Source organism: Callithrix jacchus, chromosome 3 (assembly GCF_049354715.1).
Source record: "Callithrix jacchus isolate 240 chromosome 3, calJac240_pri, whole genome shotgun sequence".
Classification (NCBI taxonomy): Eukaryota; Metazoa; Chordata; class Mammalia; order Primates; family Cebidae; genus Callithrix; species Callithrix jacchus.
Genome location: NC_133504.1, coordinates 10,239,996 through 10,260,917, shown reverse-complemented (window position 1 = coordinate 10,260,917; position 20,922 = coordinate 10,239,996).

The window sequence follows — 20,922 nt, the reverse complement described above, 5'->3', positions numbered from 1 at the left end:
ATTACAATAATACTTATTAGCTATGGAACAAAAAATTAGGCAATAAAAGAGCATTTGGCATATAAGCATATGAGAAATTTAAAATAAATACTCAAGACTGTTGCTAACACACTTTTTCCTAGAGTGAGAAGGGAGGTCTCAGGTGCAGAATGTGAAAGCAATCCACTGTTTAAGTGATTTTAGCAGAAATATCAAATGCATTTTATTGGGGACGGTCTAAGGTAATTACTCAGGAATATGTAAATGAGGGATTATATGCTAAAAGAATAGCCATTCAATATATCCACCAAGAAAGTAAATGGCAAAAAATATTTTGTGTGAATTATTAAACACTTGATGTCAGGGCCAATCTCAGTAAAACAGCTGAATAAAGGAAGTGCATTGAGAGAAAGTTAGAAATGTAATTGGTATCGAAAGAAGGATTTTCTAAACTTAGTACCCAATTGGCTTAATGCTCCTTTTGTTAATATTAAACAATAGAAATTAAAGAGCCTATTAGGGGCTAAAAGCAAAAGTATTTCTGAAAATGATTATTAGTTATTCAAAAATTACTGTAACAGGCCTTGCTTTAGATTTAGTCTGATTTGGTGGCCACCCCGTTGAGAAATTCATGGTCAGTAAAGAGAGAAAAGAACTAGAAGGTGAAATATGGAAGGTGAGGAGCCTTGGAAAGCAGGAATAGAGAGTCAGGGTATTCAAAGGGAATGCTGCCTGGACTGACCTTTTTAGGAGAAAGAACCAGGAAGAAGCCTCAGCACAGTCACAGCAAGGCAAAAGAGTTTGATGATGGTCTCATGGAAAAAGCTCAGAAAAAAGTTATCATTAGCATTGTTAACAGTGGTTTGCCACTGATTTAAAAAAAAGAGTAAAGCAAGGATCAGAATAATGTGTAGCCTATTTCTAATAAAAGTGTTTATATTTGACTAAAATTGTATGAGGACTCTATGATGGTATATTCTTAGAAAATGGTTTAAGCCATTCTTGAGTCTCACTTTCATGAGGACTTCTAACATGATGCCCAATCAATTCCATTTCCAAATTATTTGGTGCCAAATCCATTGTTTTTTTTTTTTTTCTTCTTCTCCAAGTCTACTGCCACTGCCCTAAGCTAGACTACCATTCTCTCTTCCATGAACTATTGTGATTTTCTAATTGGGCTTCTCACTTCAAATCTAGCCTCCCTCCAACCCACTGTCTACCCTCTATGGAAGGATTTCTTTTTAGCTGATCACGTTCCTGATTAAAATCTTCTCTTGGCTTTTGATTGTACTTAGAATGAGTTAGAACCAGATTGCAAAGGTTTCATAGGCGACCCCTGCTGACCTGCCCTGTCATCTAGCCATGCTTCCTTCCTTTCATATCTCACCCTTCCCAAACTCTTCCCAAGCATCACTCCGCCTTCGCACCTTCAGACACGCCTTTGTGTATTGCTTGCTTGGACCTATTTGTCTCACCAGGAGGCGGAGATTGCCGTGAGCCGAGATTGCGCCATTGCACCGAGATCGCGCCATTGCACTCCAACCTGGGTAACAAGAGCAAAACTCCGGCTCAAAAAAAAAAAAAAGTTGGACATTTCCCAGGCCAATGTATAATAAATTTGTATAATTATAAATTATCTAATGTATAATAAGTCACCGTTATCCCTTTTCATAGTATTTTGTTTTTTTCGTTACTGATTATAACAATATCCAATTGGATATGTTTATCTGATGATATAATATACTATATACCCGATGAAGAAAACATTTCCATTCCGTTCTATTCTATTCTGTTTAGCACTCAAGATGCAGCTTGGCCTATAGTAGATACGCAATAAACATTGATTGGATTAAGAAATGAATAAATTAAAAGTAGAAGGGATTGGGTCAAGAATTAACTAAAGCAATAAGCCATCACCAAGTACAGCGACTTATTCTAGGTATCTCTTTTGCAGAGGGAGATGTGAGTTACTGTTTTTCAGAGGGAAGTGTTAACCTCAAGTTTGGGGTTTGTCATTGACCTCTGCACTATGGAAAACATACGTTCATTAGCAGAAAGGCGGTATAGGTATTAATGTGAAATTCATAATTCTTTATGTCAACCAATTTCATTGCTATATTATTTCCAGTGGCTGTAGGTTATACCACTGCGTGGATTTGGTATGGGTCAGATTTTTTTTCTGCTGTTGGTGATGGCCTGTATTTAGCATACCTGAGTGCAGCAACACTGTGTATGAATATGTTAATTTTATTCTTGAAAAAAACCCCATCAGTAGCAAAATGAAAAGCTTGTCCTCTAAATTGCAAAAACATTGAATTTTTTAACTCATTTGATAATTCTCATGTTTTATCTTTTCATATAGTTATTGTGTGCTGGTCTTATTCTAACTAATGGCTTAGCAGATAAGAAACATTGGAGATTGGGAACTCTCTTATACATCTTATTTTCTTTTTTTTTTACTTTAAAGAGATTTTGTTACATTTATGGATTAATTTTGGGAGAATCAACGTGTTTACATATTAAATTTTTAAAATCACATGACAAGGGATGTCCTCTCACTTAATAGCTCTTTAAAATTTGCCTTGTATTTTATAATTTTTATTAAGCTATGTATATTTCTTGTGAAATGTACTCTATGTATTTAAATTTTTATTTCTAAATAAAATCTATTGTCTAACTATCACATGGTCACAGGGTGGGGAGCATCACACAATGCTACCTGTCCCTGGGTGCAGGGCAAGGGGAAGGAGAGAATTAGGACCAATACCTGATGCATTCAGGGATTATAACCTAGATGACAGGTTGATAGGTACAGCAAACCACCATGACACATGTATACCTATGTATCAAATGTGAACGTTCTGTGCATGTATCCAAGAACTTAAAAATAATAAATAAATGAGTTTTCCTCTAGATCAGTAATAACTCTTACACATCTTTATATACAGAACATTATGTAGTATTTGTGAATTAAATGTGTATGTCCTATAACTTTAATAAGAGTCTGCTCTTTAAAAGCCACACAACCATCAGCTGTTATTGAATTTGATAGATTTCTGGATTGTTGGGCCTTTGACTTCTACATAGTCTCTGCCTCGTGTATGTTCAGGTGGTTTTCGTCATCCCAACTAATAACCAAGATAAGAAAAAAAGGATAAATTCGAATGAATTCATTCTTTTACCTGGAAAATCTTTCAAGAAATGTTCGGGAGGTTCAAAAACACTTAAAACATTGACTTTAATGTTACTTGGGAGCCACTGTTTAATTCCATCTAGTCATGCTTTGTGAGTACGGATGACCAACTTTTGTTCTGAATAATTATAATCCCTAAGATTTTCATAAGTAGGAAGATGGAGGAAGAAAAATATCTTGTATGATTGTTTGAATCCTAAGTATACAACGTAATCTCTTAGCTTGGACACTTCTAAAATTGCAGAAGAAATGGACATTTAACAAGCTCTAATAAAACGAGTAGAAAAGGTATAAACTTAGGATTTAAACGTATCTAGGTGTGAATGCTTCCTCTGCCATTTACTAGCTATGTGACCTTGCGGAAATAATTTTACCCCTCTAAATTTCAGTAGACCTACCTGAAAAAATTAGAAATTTATATTTTCAACTGTAGATTGTAAGCCTTTTCTGTGAATTGCCTGCTCCTATCCTTTGCCAATTTTTCTATGTGATGACTGGTTTTCCTTCCAATTTATATTTTCCTTTCTTTTATCTGTACTTATCATTTCTTAGTTATGTGTGTAGAAAATATCTTCTTGTTTACATTTTTTAACCTTTGTAATTTTTATATTTACTTTTAATTATACTTATTTACAAATTTGACTAAATTGTATCATTTGGCTAAATTTATAAATATTTCCTTTTATATCTAGTTAACAAATTCATTCCCACCCACAATATTATATTTTGTCTTACTCAGAAAGTATTATAACTTTTTAATCCACCTGTTTTAGGTTGGATTCTCCTAAAGTCAGTGCCTGAGGCAAGGATTAGATTAAAGTAAGTTTATACGGGAGCCGAAGCCAGAAAACACTGATAGAGAAATGAGAATGCTAAGGAGGAAAGGAAAGAAACCAATAAGAGACATTATCAAGCAGGTTATAGCTGTGGGCCACTGAATTTCAATCTCTCTGGGAAACCCAGGAAAAAAGTGTAGAATCAGTTTTTATTCCTGAGGGAGAGAAAATGGAATGCCCCAGGTCCATCTGTCATTGGCTAAGGGCTGCTTCAGAGGGTACTAACTTGCGGGCACTTCCGGTCTGACCCAGTTAGGTGAACAAAAGCCCACAGGAAGAGTCCAGGTGCTTAAATAGGATGCACTGGCACGGATTGAAATCAGATGCCTAGGGGTTATGGATGGGGTACCAATGGCATCTTCTAAGATATTTAAAATTCATTTTCATGTATTTTGTGAAATGAGGATCAGATTTTACCGTTTTTATATGGATAAGCAAGGTTTTTGAGTTACTTACTGAACAGTTTTTCTTCTCCCCTGGCCATGCAGTTCCATTTCTGCCATGAACCAACTTTCCATACACATATGGATGTTTCTAAGCCCTTGGATCTGTTCTTTTGGTCTTTTTTTTTTAAAATCTTTTTCCAGTTCCACAGATTTTAGCTAATATATTCTTATGATATAATTGAAAGTGTAAATAATGAAAGAATTCAAGCACAGACAAAATCAGAAAATGTGTAATGCTGACAACTGCTTTTTCCTTTTCTTCTAAGATATTTTCCTGATTATATTTTCCAAGGATGAATTTTAGGATCAGCTTGACCAGCCATGTCCACACACACATCCACAGTTAAATTTTGTATTGCACTTACATTAATTATCAACATTAATGATCCTCTTACCCAATATAAATTTTTTCTTTTTATGTTTTTAATAATCATCTAATTATTGCTTCCCAATTATTGATTATCTCTTATTTTAAAATGAATTCCTGCTTATTCTAGAGGGCTTTCCACTCTTGCTAATGAGATTTTCATAGTAAATTTTCTACTGGGTTTTTGTTGGTGTAAAGTAATGGTTTAATGCCTGAGAACTGTACTGAACTCTATTATTAGTAGAGAGTGTAGATTTTCTTGGACTTTCATTAAAGAAAATCATGCCAATGTAATTAATAAAAACTTTTATTGCATTTTTCCTCATATTATGTTTTCTTGACTTACTACAATGACATATTATTTCTATCCCAGTGTTTAACAGGGAGTTAATGGCAGATATTCTAAAATCCTCTCAATTTATCTTCGTTTTTATATTGAATTTTGCTGTACTCCCTGTAACAAATTTTAAAAGCTTATTTTCTTATCTTGTTTGCTAATAGTTACTATGGAAAACATTAAACATTATAAACATTTTTTATCTGCATCTCTTTAGACGACTGCGTGTCTTTCTCCTTTTGTCTGTTAATGTGTTTACGTGCATTAATATATTTTTGAATGTCAAAGAGTTCTTGACTTACTGGGAAAATCTTTACTTTGTCGTAGCGTAAGTTTAATATCTTTTTTATTTCACTCATTAATCAGAATTCTTAAAGCCATTACTAATAATTTACATTTGCTCTAATGTGCTTGGCTGATATATAACATTATTTCAGATTCAAAAACAGAGTTGAGTAATTCTACCTTTTTATTCTCTGGAATAGTCTGCAAAAGATGTATATCATTTGGTTTTTGAAATTTCTCAAATTATGTAGATATTACACATTTGATTTAGAAATATTCAGAAATGGTTCAACTAAAGTAATAGTTGGTTCTTGAATATTATTAGTTATTTTTTCAATTCAGTAAGTATAACATCTTTTTCTAAAACATTGTTTAGTTTCCCTAAGTTTTAATTATTGTGATAAAATCGTTTATACTATTTATTCATTGCTTAATGTTTCTACCAAATCAATAATTTTGACCTCTTGGCATTTTCTAAGAAGCTCAATTTTGTTTTATTTCTAGTTTCCATAAATATGTCAAAATGTGGCCGGGCGTGGTGGCTCAAGCCTGTAATCCCAGCACTTTGGGAGGCCGAGGTGGGTGGATCACGAGGTCAAGAGATGGAGACCATCCTGGCCAAAATACTGAAACACTGTCTCTACTAAAAATACACACACAAAAAAAAATTGCTGGGCATGCTGGAGCGTGCCTGTAATCCCAGCTACTCAGGAGGCTGAGGTGGGAGAATTGCTTGAACCCAGGAGGCGGAGGTTGCGGTGAGCCGAGATCGCGCCATTGCACTCCAGCCTGGGTAACAAGAGCGAAACTCCGTCTCAAAAAAAAAAAGTCAAAATGTTTCTCTAATAAGTTTGTGTGTGTGTGTGTGTGTGTGTGTGTAGTTTCTCCTTTTACTTAGTTCCTCTCTATTTATATGAGCTTTCCCAATTTTTAAAAAATAACGTGATCTTATTGGTTGACTTTCTCCTCTACTTTCACGAGTTTATATTGTATTACCTACCTTCTTCTTCTTCTTTTTTTTTTTTTAAGGAGATAAATGAATTTATTCAGGGTCATCTAACAAGGTCAGAATACACCAAATACAAACATCCCAGCTGCTTGCCTTCCTGGTCCACATCCTTTCCACCAAGCTGTAGTCATTCAACAAACACTTATCAGGCAGAGATCTGCCGGGCACTTCACTTGGTATATGGACTCAACTTGAGACAACTGGTTCCGATTTTCAAGCAGCGTATAATTTAAGGAGCAGGAATACCTACCTTCTTCTATACCTAAATTTGTTTTGGTAATTTTCAATCTATCATACTTTTATTGGATGAGTTTTGAGCTATAAATTTTCTTTAGCTGCGTTTCTGTGATTTTGATATGTAGCATTTCATTTTCTTCATTTCTATATATTCTTTCATTTTTTGTCACAGTTGCTTCTTTGAACCATGAATTATATAGCTGGGATTTTAAAATTTCCTTCTGAGTGATTATTTGGGTATTACTTTTAGTATTGATTTCAGGTACTGTCATATTGTAGCCCAGTAGTGTGATCTCTTTGAAACCATTCTTTCGTAAATGTAGAGATTCTTTTAAAAATATTTATAGAGGTAGTATGTGGGTGGTCTTTTGACATAACCTGTGAAAAATCTAAATGTTGCTTACAAGATTCTATGTGTTCAGTAGTCCAATCTGCCTACTTTGTTCAAACCTTTCATAGTCTTATGAGTTTTGCTTTTACTGCACTGTACTTCTCAGCCAGCAATTCCTAAATTTTGTTTGTGGTTTTATCAGTTTCTCTGTGTCAGTTTCTTTGGGACAACCTTGGCTCTACAAAATTTGAGACACTGCTTTTAGGATCTAGATTGTTATACTTTTCCCTATGAATTGATTTTTTTTTAATAATCAATAAAGACCTCTCTAGTCTAAAAATGTGTTTTTTCATAAGTCAGTTTGCCTTTTATTAATTTGCACCATTTTGTTCTAGTTGGTTTTTCTCTCTCATGTTTTTGTGTGTGTCTTCAGATTCATTTTGCATGTGTCATTGTTTTGTAGTTTGTTTCTTTTGGATAACGTATATTTACATTTTATCATTGGTATTCTTTTTTAAAAAACAAATTCAGCCTCAGAATATGTTTCTTAAATAAGCTGCATAATCCCTTTCACTTGTTTCTATTACCAATTTTACCATTTTATTATACATTTTTATTTACTACGTTTTTCATTTGTCTTTTCTATTGTATATCACTTATTTCATTGATTTAAACTCTTCATTCAGTTCTCTTTTTCTAATTCTGGAAGTTATTAATACTATTATTAATCTTTGGTGATTTATCTTAAAATTGCAACATTCTCCCTCAACTTGAGCAAAATGTAAATCATTATTTCTATTATTTTTCTCAACAATGCAAAGATCTTAAAATGCTTTGATTTTTGATCCTATCCTTTTGTTTTATGAAATTTTTAATGTTACAGTCTTTTGGAGATCAAATTTCTTTCTCTTCTGGTCTTTGAAGTTGTCATTAATAGGTCTGCTGTCAGTTAATTTTTCAATCATCTGAGTGTAGCCTCTTTAACTTTCTCATTGCTTTAAACATTTTCTCTTCATTTTAAATAATGTGTGGTTTTATTTAAAAGGTCTAAGAATTAATTTTAATCAAGATCAGTGTGTTTCTTTAAACCTGGCGTCCAGTTTTCCCTTAGTTATAAGAAATTCTCAGTGAATATATCCTAGAATATTACTTCTCTCTAGTCTGATAATAGTGTATGTCTGGAACACTTATTAGATATACATTGGACTCTTCCTTTCACTTCCATGACTCTAGTTCATGTTTTTCATTTTCTTATCAAAATGGGCTCTATTCTAAGGACTCTTATCAGAGCTGCCTTTGAATTCATTACTTTCTCCGAAGTTCTATTTTATGTGTTTAAAACTTATTCATTGAGTTGTAAATTTAAGTATTTCTCCTATCTGTAAATTGTTCTTTTTCACATTTGCTCATTTAAATCTATAATTGTCTTTATTGAATCTATTGTTCTATATATGCAGTCATTTTAAGCACCAATATTTTGGATGTCTTAAAGTATTATGCTCCCTCCTCAGGTTCAGTGAGGGTTTTATTCATTTGACTGCATGTTGGTATACTGTACCCCATAGTGATTTGTTTACTTGTATGGTTAAATGGTTTTTGTGAACTAATCTCTAGTGAGGTTTTGTTATCCCATCTTGTGGAAGACCCATACTCTTTCAACTGTAAAAATATATACAGAGAAATTCTGCACTTGTTTCGCTCAAGATCCCAGTGATTTCACCAATCTGGGACATGTTTTATGTGTTGGTTTGTCAATTTAGCATCTATTACTCCACAGTTCCTATAAAGTAGATTTTAATCTGTGCGTTGCTGATATTTCCATTTCCAACCAGAATCAGGGCAGGTAAAAGTCTCCCATGTTGCTTCCCTGAGTTGAGGGAGGAGAGCTTCTATTTACCCTTAAGGAAGACCTCAAGGGATTTCAGCTTTGTGCAGAGGTGTTTTCTTCCTGTCTGGTGCAGCAGTTTTGTCTTTGTGTGGACATTAACACCTAGCTGTCAGCCAGTAGGGACCATATCTAGTCTATACCATTTGTACCCTTAAACCTGAGGCATCAACTTACACGTTTGCAGCTCTGCCTAAGAATTGATTTTTTCATTTGCAGCACCTAGAGACTTTCCATTCTGTCTTTGATTATATCTCTGTATAGAAAATAAGTTTATTATATTTTATCTAACATTTCTATGTATTGTGAGTGAGTCGGCCTCAGCTCAGTCTGCCATGTTCCTGTAAGTTCTAAAACAATTTTTTTAGGATTGTCTATCCCATATCTGGAGACCCTGCTGTGAAGAGAAAGACAGAGGTTTTATTTTTTCTGGTAACTCAGGCAACAGAAGTTACGGTAGAATTTTCAGAATTTCTTTTCTCTTTACAAAGTTTTAAAAAGAAACAGTGAGAATGGAAGGGTCTTGTGTTTTTGCTGTTCTGAAAAATTCTTAACTTCAGGGGCCAACATGAGACCCTGGGTGAATGCTTCAACAAGAAGCAGTGCGTGAAAATAAGCACATTCATTATATCTAATGTGCTACAAGAAAATCTTGTATTTTGTCCTGTGCTCATTAGCCTACATCTTTCAAATGGGGAAACTTTTTCCTCTAAATGTGAGAAACAGTAATAAACATGTCCTGGTCCTCTAAGGGACACAGGAATGAATCCTCGCTGGCTTAGATTACTATGTATGGCTTATTCAATTGGTGGCTATAGGGCATTTTTTACCTAGGCCCCGATTTTCCTCCCTCCGAAAAAGACTCGTATAGTCTCTTCACATGCACAGGAGCCTACATTTACATACACACACAAGGCCTTGAACATACAAGCAAGCACACCCAGAATGAGAAAAGGAAAGAGCATTTCTATATTGTTGAAATAGGGGGGAGTAATTTTGTTATCATCTGAGTTTTGGTATAAAATTGAGATTATAAGATATGGGGGAGCATGAAGATAGGGAATGAAAGAGAGAAGCGGCAGACATAACTCTGGATTGGACTTACAGACATAACTGGGTTGGACTTACAGTGTCTCATAGAGGGAAGCTCAGAGTAGAAGAGAATAGACCTGATGATGGGTTGGGAAAAACACAGGACATAAATGATGCTAAATAAGCTGACCCAGCTTTAGTTTTTAAAACCATTTTGATAGGTTATGCCATACATATGCCATGACCATGGTCCACTCCCATGTAGTGAACCCCTCAGTGTCCCCAGCATGTCATATGAAATATAGTGATGTAAGGAAAGTACAATAGCATATTCACAGAAGCTCTTGTTTTTATTTCTGAAGTGCATCTCCAGTGAACACTGTTTTGAGGTGTTATCCAGTTAAAAATACTTTTTTTTTTTTTTTTTTTTTTTTTTTTTTTTTTTTTGAGACAGTCTTGCTCTGTCACCCAGGCTGGAGTGCAATGGCGCGATCTCAGCTCACTGCAAATTCCTCCTCCAGTGTTCAAGCAATTCTCCTGCCTCAGCCTCCCAAGTAGTCGGGATTACAGGCACACACCACCACACCTGGCTAATTTTTTGTATTTTTAGTAGAGACATGGTTTCGCCACATTGGCCAGGCTGGTCTTGAACTCCTGACCTCTGGTAATCCAACCACCTCCACCTCCCAAAGTGCTGGGATTACAGATGTGAGCCATGGCACCCAGCCAAAGATACATTTTACACAGGGCGATTCGATTATAAATGAAAATACATAGTATGAAAAGGCAGAAACTAATATGCTCTCTAATTATGACTGATATATAATTATTTACAAAGGGAAAAGGAAAGTGGCATTTAATGAACATCTACTATGTGCAAGGCAGCATCCTAGGTCATTTAATAACAAAACAGTAGATACTTAGAGTCTCTGCTTAAAATCTGCCCTCAATGATCTAAAACACACTATGGTCTTTGAGATTTATATCACCTTCTGTTGAAATACCCACTGGGTAAAAATAAATCAAAGATATCTGATTATAGTAGATTTTGTTCTTTTGCTTATTCACACATTTATTCATATTTGTCTAGCATATTATGTGCGAAACCTAAATTTAAAATATTTGAAAAGAACGTCATAGTTCCATCACACTAACACAACTACTGTGAAGTTTTATCTACATGAGATATATCTTTCTAATATTAAAGACATAAACATATTTTAGTAGAACATATATCAGGTACTCAGAGATTTTTAAAAGTCCACCTTTGTCTCTTACATTGATGCATATGTGAAATCGACCAGTACAGCAGTCATTTACAAGGTTCACATGTGGTTCTTGGAAAATCTAGGTCATCTCTCAATATCGGGATGCTAAATTGCAAATAAAGCAGGTCAGCTATCCTGCATCACTGATTTACAGCACCGTGACAGCCTACTATTTGCCTTTTAAGAGTAAAATTGTATCTGCTAATCCTAGCTTTTAAGCAGCTAAAACTGACATTGCTTAATTTACTTGTAACCCTTATAACAGACTTTTAGCAGAGGGTATTGGTCTTTGTACTGGATTGAAAACTGGAAGTCCCATAGGAAATTGACTAAAACTATTATCATAGTTAAGGTTGCCTATCATTCTAATTATAATTCACATCCAATAATGAACACCTTGTTCAATAATATTTAATTCAAATCATGATGCCGAGTATAAAATTACATATCGAGAGAATTCATTAGAAGTTTCAAAAGTAAGCTGAGTAAATGTGCCTCGGAGAATGTATTTGATGAATTTGTAAAAGTATTTAAATTAGATCTGTAAAGTATTATGAAAAATCCACAAGGGATGCACAATTAGGAGAATAAGCTCTTCAAGGCCAGGAGCTGCTGGGCATTCACTGCAAAGTGCTTTCTGATATATTGTTTATGCAAAGGAGGGATATGGGAGGGGGAAGCTATAATATATAACAAAGCAGAAATGCCACAGAGGTGACGCCAAAAGTAATTAAATAAAAAATAAGTAATTCCTTCATAATTAGTTCTTTACCCTTTGCCTACATATTATTCATATGTCACTAAAGTATTTTTAATATGGGACAAATGGTTATTTAATTTATGCATGTTTTATAAAGTCCATAATGCATGAGTTTCCTGCAAAGCTCATTCATAACAAAGTATTTTTCAAACTATAGTGTGTAGGTTACACAATGCTGAATGTACAATTATGTAATTTATAACACTTAAACTGGTCATCTCTATAGTGATTCTACGTTAATATTCTAATGATGCATGAAAATGTTGTCCACTTTAATTTATGTTGTGCTCATTACCATATAGCTAGGGTAATTTCAGAATTTAATAAATGTACCTATTGGTTCATTCATTCATTCTTTTGCATATGTATTTACTTTGTTCGACGTTTATTGAATGGTAACTAGATTCCAGACGTTGTGCTTGATTGGTGGTGAAGAACCAGTAAAGATCAAGAAGACAAATGGTTCATCTTATAGTGGAGTTTACATCCCAACAGGGGAGAGAGTCATTTCATAAATAGCCTCACACACAAAGCAACATTAAAAAATAAAAATTTGTCTAAATCAGGAGACAACAAACTTTTTCAGTAAAGAGCCAGATAATAAATATTTTAGGTTATGTCAGCCAAAGGATCACAGCTGTGTCTACTCATCTCTGCAGTGGTGGGGCAAAAGCAGTCATAGACAACACATCAATAAATAAATATGGCTGTGTTCTAATACAACTTTGTTTATCTAAAACAGGTGACAGCCTAGATTTGGTCCATAGGCTGTAGTTTGCCAAGCTCTGCCTTAAATATGAGATAGAGAGTTCTAGGAAAGTATTAAAAAAAGTTTTCCTCTAGAATGAGCAAGGGGTAGCTAGCGAAATTTTTACTGAAGAGTGACATGTAGGGCAAGATTAGTGGAAAATATCTAGATGATAAGTGGGAAATAGTTGATGTAGAGGACAGTTTTTCAAAAGACAATGGCCGTATTGCCAGAAATGAATGCGTGACCCTTTAGGAAATTAATGCTCAAGGAAGCCAAGTGACTTACCTAGCGGTATAGTTCAGATTCCAGTCTATGTTACTCTAATTCCAAAACCTTATCTCCTTTCAGTCTTATCACACTGCTTCATTGTGAAACACAGAGACATATGGAAACATAATCTCTTTTCTCTTAGGAGTTTGCAATCCACTATAAACTCTTTTGGACTTGATGAGGTCAAATAAAAATGTAAACTTATCTTTGGCAAACCTTTATAATTTCTTGACGTGACGAAGACCAGGAATGCATTGATGAGGGAATGTTCACAGGAAACTTTCTAAAACACATTTGTTATATTCTAAACCACCAGCTTCTATACACATAATAGATCACAAAGCAGACTTTGTAGAGGGACAGAACCCTGTTGGATATTTTAGAATGGACCTTGAGCCCCAAAGTCTGGGATGTGATTTATGGATTGCTATGAGGCAGAGCAATGAGAGATTTACAGGCCTGGGGTAAAAAGAGAAATATAAGTATCTTATAGCTAGCAGCAGAGTTAATATACTAGAAAAAAATATACTTTTTTCCTCCAAGAATAATTAAATATGTTTCATAAGCATAAAGATACACAGGTGTAAGTTTATTTGTTACTGTTTAATTTTGCTAAAAAATGCCTGTATGTGCACAGACTGGTCCTATTCCTAATGGACAAATGCCTTCTTATAGCACCCAGACACTTCTGTGATCACTTTTCAAAATGCTAGGTAAGATTTTTATCTCAAAATATAGTTAAATAAAATACAAAGCCTAATAAAATGCAATAAAGAACCAAGTGATTTGTAAATATTTATTTTCTGTAAGAGTTAGATGGCATTTTAATATAGTGTCTTTAGCAGACACATTGAAAAAGAGGCATTACGTCTTGACAGAATCAAGAAAAATCTGATTTTCATAATTAAAGAAATGGAAAAGAAGACAAAATACCTTGTTCCTTTTATAATGTGCAAACTGGCCTAAATACATGCTTTGAGTGAAGTAAGATTGACTTTAAAGCACATGCTTTTATTCAATTTGATCAGAAAGAACTTAGATGGGTTTGGATAAAAACTAAGAAAAGAGCCATAAATTCCAAGAATTTTCATTTTCTAGTTCTATTCTGAAATGAGATTTTTCTTAGCTGTTAGGAAAGAAAAGGGCTATTAACTAGGCATTAACAAGCAATTTCCAGTTCAATTTTGCAGATAAAAATGTTTGATTAAAGATAGTGTCTGTAGATATTTAGAGGTGTTACTAAAACCAAATGTGAGACTTAAAGGGAGTTTCCTATTAGCAGTTTTTCCCTCGTCCTCCATACTTCATTACTTCACAATATAGTTAGAGCTTCTTTTAGACAGATACTGAAGAAGACAAATAAATTGGTAAAGTACTTAATTTATTATTGAAATTGAAAAATCTCAATATTGAAATAATTCAATCAAGTATTGAAATTGATTATTGAAAAAACAGACATTGAAATCTGTAATTCCCACATAAGTATTTTCCTTTCAGTTAAGAAGAGAATGTTCTTCTTCATGTGCTCACTCATGAGTGGGTGTTAAACCATGAGAACACATGGACACAGGGAAAAGATCATACACTGGGGCGTGTTGGGGGATGGGGGGAGTAGGGGAGGAATAGCAGAGGGTGGGGATTGTGAGGGATAACATTAGGAAAAATACTTAATGTAGGTGACAGTGGGGATGGACGCAACAAACCACCATGGCATGTGTATACCTAAGTAACGATCCTGCATGATCTGCACATATACCCCAGAGCTTAAAGTATATTTTAAAAAACTAAATAGAGTGTTCTCAAAGATCAAATATATATAAAATACAGATATGTAATGAAATAACACCACATTTGTTATGTGAGAGAAATGTATCTTATTCAGTTTTTCACATATTTGCCACTTTAGATCAAATATTTTGTTCAGACTGTTAATAAAGACACTTGCTTCAAACATAGTGTTTTCTTTACAAAGACAGTTTTATTAGCCTATTGGCTGTCCATTAGCCTCCCTGGGATGCTTCTAGTTGTGACAATAGAAGGCAAATAATTCTCTAAATGGTTCCACCTTGTCCAGAAATTACGACACACTCAATTATGTTTCAAGAAGCCAAATTGGTTTTGGAAAACAAAGATACAAAACGTTACAGGTAGCATTTTTTATCTTTACGTATTTCCCCAGCAACTCACGAGTTACACAAAAATTGTGAGAAATAGAGCTACACAACCATGGCAAAATATTTTATAACTTGAAATATATAAAGTATTAATTTAGCTGTTTTCAGAAAACCTCTCAATAGGTTTTATCCCTCTATATTTTCATTCTTCATGCTTCTCTGATTGGTTTATTTAATTGTATAATGTTGGATTTGACACAGGTGTCACAACAGAATTAAAAGAGACCTTGGAAAATGAGCCCATGACCTGCTCATCTGTAAATAGGGTCCCATGTCTCACACCAAATGTGAGACTTGTCTTGCACTGTGCCAGACACACGGCTAACATCAAACCACTTGCCACAGGATGGATGAATGAATGAACAACAGATAAGCGTCCTTCATGATATGTGGAGGCATTCAATTTTTTCTCAAAGAGGCCAAACCCCAAACTCCACTCCAGGATAACTGCAGGGTTGTGTGTCTGCTTGTTTGTCTCTTTTTCTTTTTCTTTTTTCTTCCTTTTTTTTTTTTTTTTTCTGAGATGGAGTTTCCCTCTTGTCACCCAGGCTGGAGTGCAATGGCGTAATCTGAGCTCACTACAACCAGTGCCTCCTGGATTCAAGTGATTCTCCTGCCTCAGCCTCCCAAGTAGCTAGATTACAGGTGCCCACCACCATGACCAGCTTATTTTTTTGTATTTTGAGTAGAGACAGGGTTTCACCACATTGGCCAGGCTGGGCTTGAACTCCTGACTTCAGGTGATTCATCCGCCTCAGCCTCCCACAGTGCTGGGGTTGTAGGCATGAATCACTGCACCCAGCTGGTTTATTTTTCTCCTTGTTGCCCTGGTTGCTCTTGCTAACTGGCGTGATAATAACAACAATGAAGATACCAATACCAATAATTATAATAGTAACATGTGTTTCCTAGAACTGGACACGGACCATCCCTCAGTATTACAGTGAAGATTTTAATAGGTGTAGTTGAAAATGTTTAAAAATGATCTTTACCATTTTTGTCTTTGTTTAAATTGTAGTTGAAAATGATTGAATACACTTTTTTGCAAATGTAATCATTTGCTAATTATGTGGCCAATGTCAATATCTCTAACTTTATAGATTTTGTAGAAAAGTTGGTAAACAAAACAATAAAGTGACTTATTTCTTCCCTTGAAATCAAATTTTTATTCCTCAAGACGAAAACACTTGCTGTGCTTATTAGATTTCCTTATCTTTTCTCTCCCATATGGAAGCTGCAATAAGTCAATAAGTCAATTTTAAGTTTGTTCCTATTGCTGTCTGTATTGTCAGGCTTGGTAACCCTTCCAACCCTTTAAATAACAGCTAATTCTATGAGGGTGTTCTGCCAGAATCAGGTACATTGGTGACTCCAATGAGCCAAACTTGTAGGTATCCATATCCTTGTGGAGTATCAACAACGTGCCTTCTCCAACTGTATATGCCAGATGTCTTAAAAAGTTCTGGCAGCTTCTCCTTTTGCCCCCTTGGGCTCCCGGAGCTGCCATGTCAAATGTCCTACTATCTTGTTAGAGAGACCACATGGAGAAACCATGGGGAGATAGCACATGGAAAGGTATAGGATATAAAGGAAAAGGTTTCATGCCAGCAGACTCATCAGCTAAATATGGACACGTGAGCGGGCACCTGCACGATCAGCAGAAGAATCACCCAGCCAAGTTAAGCACAAATTAGTGACTTGTAATGAAGTAAATTGAATGGTTTTTTTTAAGCCACTAAGTTTTGGCATGGTTTGTTATGCATCAATAGACAGTCCCAAAAAGTCTTAAGAAAGACTTTATGGATGAGAAAGGGATAGCTGAGGAGTTGTGGGAATTAAAGACAGGGGACATTATATTTTATTCACAGGAAACAATGTAGACATCATTCCTGGGTAAGAAAAGAGATCTATGTGCTTCAATAAATGAGAAAAGGAGGGAGAGGGGAGAGAGTAAGGGTGGGGGAGAGAGAGAGGATGCACCACAAGAACAAGCAAAATTACTTTAGTTGTTACTGTGTGGAGAGTGGATGGAAGGGGCCGAGGGTCAAAACAGACTGGTAAAAAGGATATTGCAATATTTCAGGTGGGAGATGACAGTGACTTGGTGTAGGATTAGAGCTGTGCAGCTGGACTGAAATAGACAGATATGAAACAGATGTTTTGGAAAAGTAATCAAGTCTATGTTTTTTTAAAAAAAATAGATTGAATGCAAGTTATGAGAGCGAGAGGTGTCAATGATGGCTCCTTAATTTCTCATGTGAGCACACAGCTGCCTAAAGGTGGTGCTTATTGGAATGCAAGGCCCTGGAATAGAGTAGATTTGGGGTTTTATCAAGGGATGATTCTGAGTGTTAGACCTGCTACATTTATTTGAGATGGTGAGATATCCAGTGGAGACATCAAAAAGCCAATTGGATGTATTTTTCATTGGCTCAGGGAAGAGGTCTGTGGTGGAAATAGTATTTAAAGCTACTGGAGCTGAAATAATGCCCTAGAGTGTGCAGAGTACAAATCAAAGAGAATCCAAACTTAAGCTCCGTAGAGCTCCATTTGCTGGTGATTAAGTTGAGGAAGAGAAAGAAAATAAGCCCAGAAGTAATGATCTGAGAGGGTGAGAAGAACTAGAATAGTATGATACAGCGAAAGCCAAGGTAAGAATTTTCAGAAATACAGGAGTTGCTTTTGATGGATAAAGTAAATTGAAAACAGGAGTGTCCACTGTATTTAGAAATATGAAGTTCACGGGGAACTTTTGGAAGAGCAACTTTAGTAGAGTAATGGAGAAATTCTGACACATTCAGTTATGCTTCAAGAAGCCAAACTGGACGGAGTGGAGAATGGAATGGACAAGAGACTGATGGTGGAGGAAGCAGCAGCAGCTTGAGCAGATACGTCTCTGAGAAACCTAGCTATGAAGGAAGTACAAGAGTTATGTCAGAAACTAGAAAAGGGAATAGGATTGAAGGATAAGCCTTAAAACAAATCTACTTTTAACATAAATGGAAAGAATGCAGTTGAGAGGAAGAGGCTGAATATGCAGGCTGGGGAAGGGAGAGAGTGGAATAAATAATGCAGAACACTTGCAGAGAATTGACTTTTAATCTAGTTGCTACCTAACTCAGGAAACTTCTGTGACTTCCAAAGGCCACATATGATCATGCCTTAGACTTGTGTGCTGATCACGTCTGTGACCTGGAAGGCTTTTCTCTCCAAGACACCTGCAGGGCTCATTTGATCCTAGCCTTCCAATCCTTACCCAAATCTTTCTTCTCAGGAATGCCGCCCTATGTAAAATTCCCAACTTCTCTCCTAAAATTTCCAGTCTCTCACCTTGATCTGTTTTTAAATTTTCTTTCTCATTCTATTTATGACAGCCTGTGATGTAATTAATTAGATATGATCCATAATAGTTATGATATTTTTATTTACTGTGTTTGATGCTTATGTAATATCTCCCCCCACCCCCACACTAGAATTTAACCTCTACCAGTACAGGAAAGTTTGTCTGTTTTCTTCACCAATATGATCCTCCCAGTTTCTGACATATTTCTCTTCTCCTTCCATAGCTGGTCATTCAGGGAGTGTGTTTGTCTGGTGTGAGTTGAGGGAGGTAGTGACATGTTTTTACATCATGTGCTATTTAACAGGACGTGTTCAAACCCTTCCTCGCTGTTCTCTGCACAATCTATTTTCCATTCCAATTCTTTGACCTTATGCCTGTGATTCCTACCCACCCACACAGCTGGGACAATCTCCTTTATTTCCTCCACCCATCCTAATCCATCTCTGCAGCCTCCCAAGGATAACAAGCCCACATTACTCACAGATACCTTCTATGGATTATTTTGTATAGAAAATTGGAACCACCGTGTATTAGTTTGCTTTTACACTGCTATAAAAAAATACTACCCAAGACTGGGTAATTTATAAACAAGAAAGATCGAATGGACTCACAGTTTGCCTTGGCTGGGGAGGCCTCAGGAAACTTGCAGTTATGGTGGAAGGAGAAGGAGGCACTTCCTTCACAAGGCAGCAGTAAAGACAGAGGGTGGGAAGGGGGAAGAGCCCCTTATGAAACCATCACATCTCGCAAGATCTCACTCACTATCATAAAAACAGCATGGAGAAAACCGCCCCCCATGATTCAGTCTCCTCCTACCAGGTCTTTCCCGTCACATGATAGGATTACAATTCGAGATGAGATTTTTGTGGGGACACAAAGCCAAACCATATCCCATAGGATGGATCGCCCCATTAGTCTCATGTGGACCTTGACATACTGTCCACATTTTATCTGCTGCATCATCTGCCAGGGTGCCTTCATTTGGGAGCAAAATCTTAAAATACAGGTCTTGCCTATTATTAAGTACCTCAGTAAAATGGTGTTAATATGTTTTAAAGGCCCTTTCATTACAACTATAATAAATAAGTGTTTATTAAGAGAAAGTGTGTATGTGTGCACACGCACGTGCATGTTAGAAAAATTGATGGTCGTGTTAACCAAGGTTTTAGTCAAACTCTGAGAATCGCCCAAAAGAATCATGAGACTCTCAAAAGCCACAAAAGCAATCATCATTTGTCTCCCCTCACCTGAGAGAGAGACAGTCCCAAAAACATCTCTCTTGACTCAGTTGATTTTCTTAGCCCTTAAGTTTCTTGCTTATTTCTCTAATATATGCTTAAGTTTATCTCCAAAATAACAAAAACTGAGGACTTAATAATATTGGATCTTGGATCACACCACTTCTCTCATCTTGATTGACCTTGTTCTTTCTGACAGTCTAGGTTGGAAAGACAATAAGCAACACTTATTTCAGTGTTGCCCTAAAACTTGTGTGTGTGGCCAGAGAGGGGCACAGAGAGACTAATTATTATAAAGACTCTCACGGTGCATGTAGCCCGATCTAAAAGCAGATGATGTCTTTCCAGAAGTGGTGGTCAAGAGAAGAGCCAGTGGGCGGAAGGTAAAGGCTGCTCCTTTTTAAATTTTTTAAAAAAATTTTTGTGGGTACCTGGTAGGTGTGCCTTGCTCTTGACCTGATGCTGAGGGTAATACACAACAAGAACCTGGCCTCCCTTTGCCTGAGCCCAGCTGATGAATTGGAACAGGCATGACTGCATTCATTTAAGCAACTCTGTTCAAAATTAAGGGAGTATAAGTAGAAAGAAATTATTTTGAGCCTTTCTTCTGGGGAAAGAAAAGCCTTTCTTCTGGTAATAAAAAGAAGGAAAAGGAAATGAATGGGGGTGGGGACAAACTTCTAGGGAATCGTTTATAAAAATAAAAATGGAAATTAGAAAATATGTGTAACGTGAAACTCTGTGGAGAGCTACACAACCTAAAAGGCAAAATTGGGGGAAGGCAAATCTAAAAGCATCCTCACAGGCATGTGAGATACTCTAAATATACCCTTCTCCAAGGAGGGGTCACCAGTCACAGGGAAGAGAGCCCCTCTCTTCTGACTTGAGTAGATTTGTTGTCTAACAAAACTTTTTTGGCACCTTGTCAAGGAATACATTTTCTCAGAGTTGAGAATTTAATTTTTTTAAAAAATGCAACCTGGAAGCCTTTAGGTGAATTTGCTGTTTGCAGGAAGTGCTCCAGTGGCAACCAGGGGCCATTTTTGTTCTGTATCCCCAAGTGAGGTCCAAGTCTGTGTTGAGGATTCATTGAAGGCGTCTCCTGAAGGGTGAGAGGAAAGGGCTGTTGATATTCTTCTGGCAATGGTGAGTGCCACTTGGGAAAAGCATTCCTGGGAGAG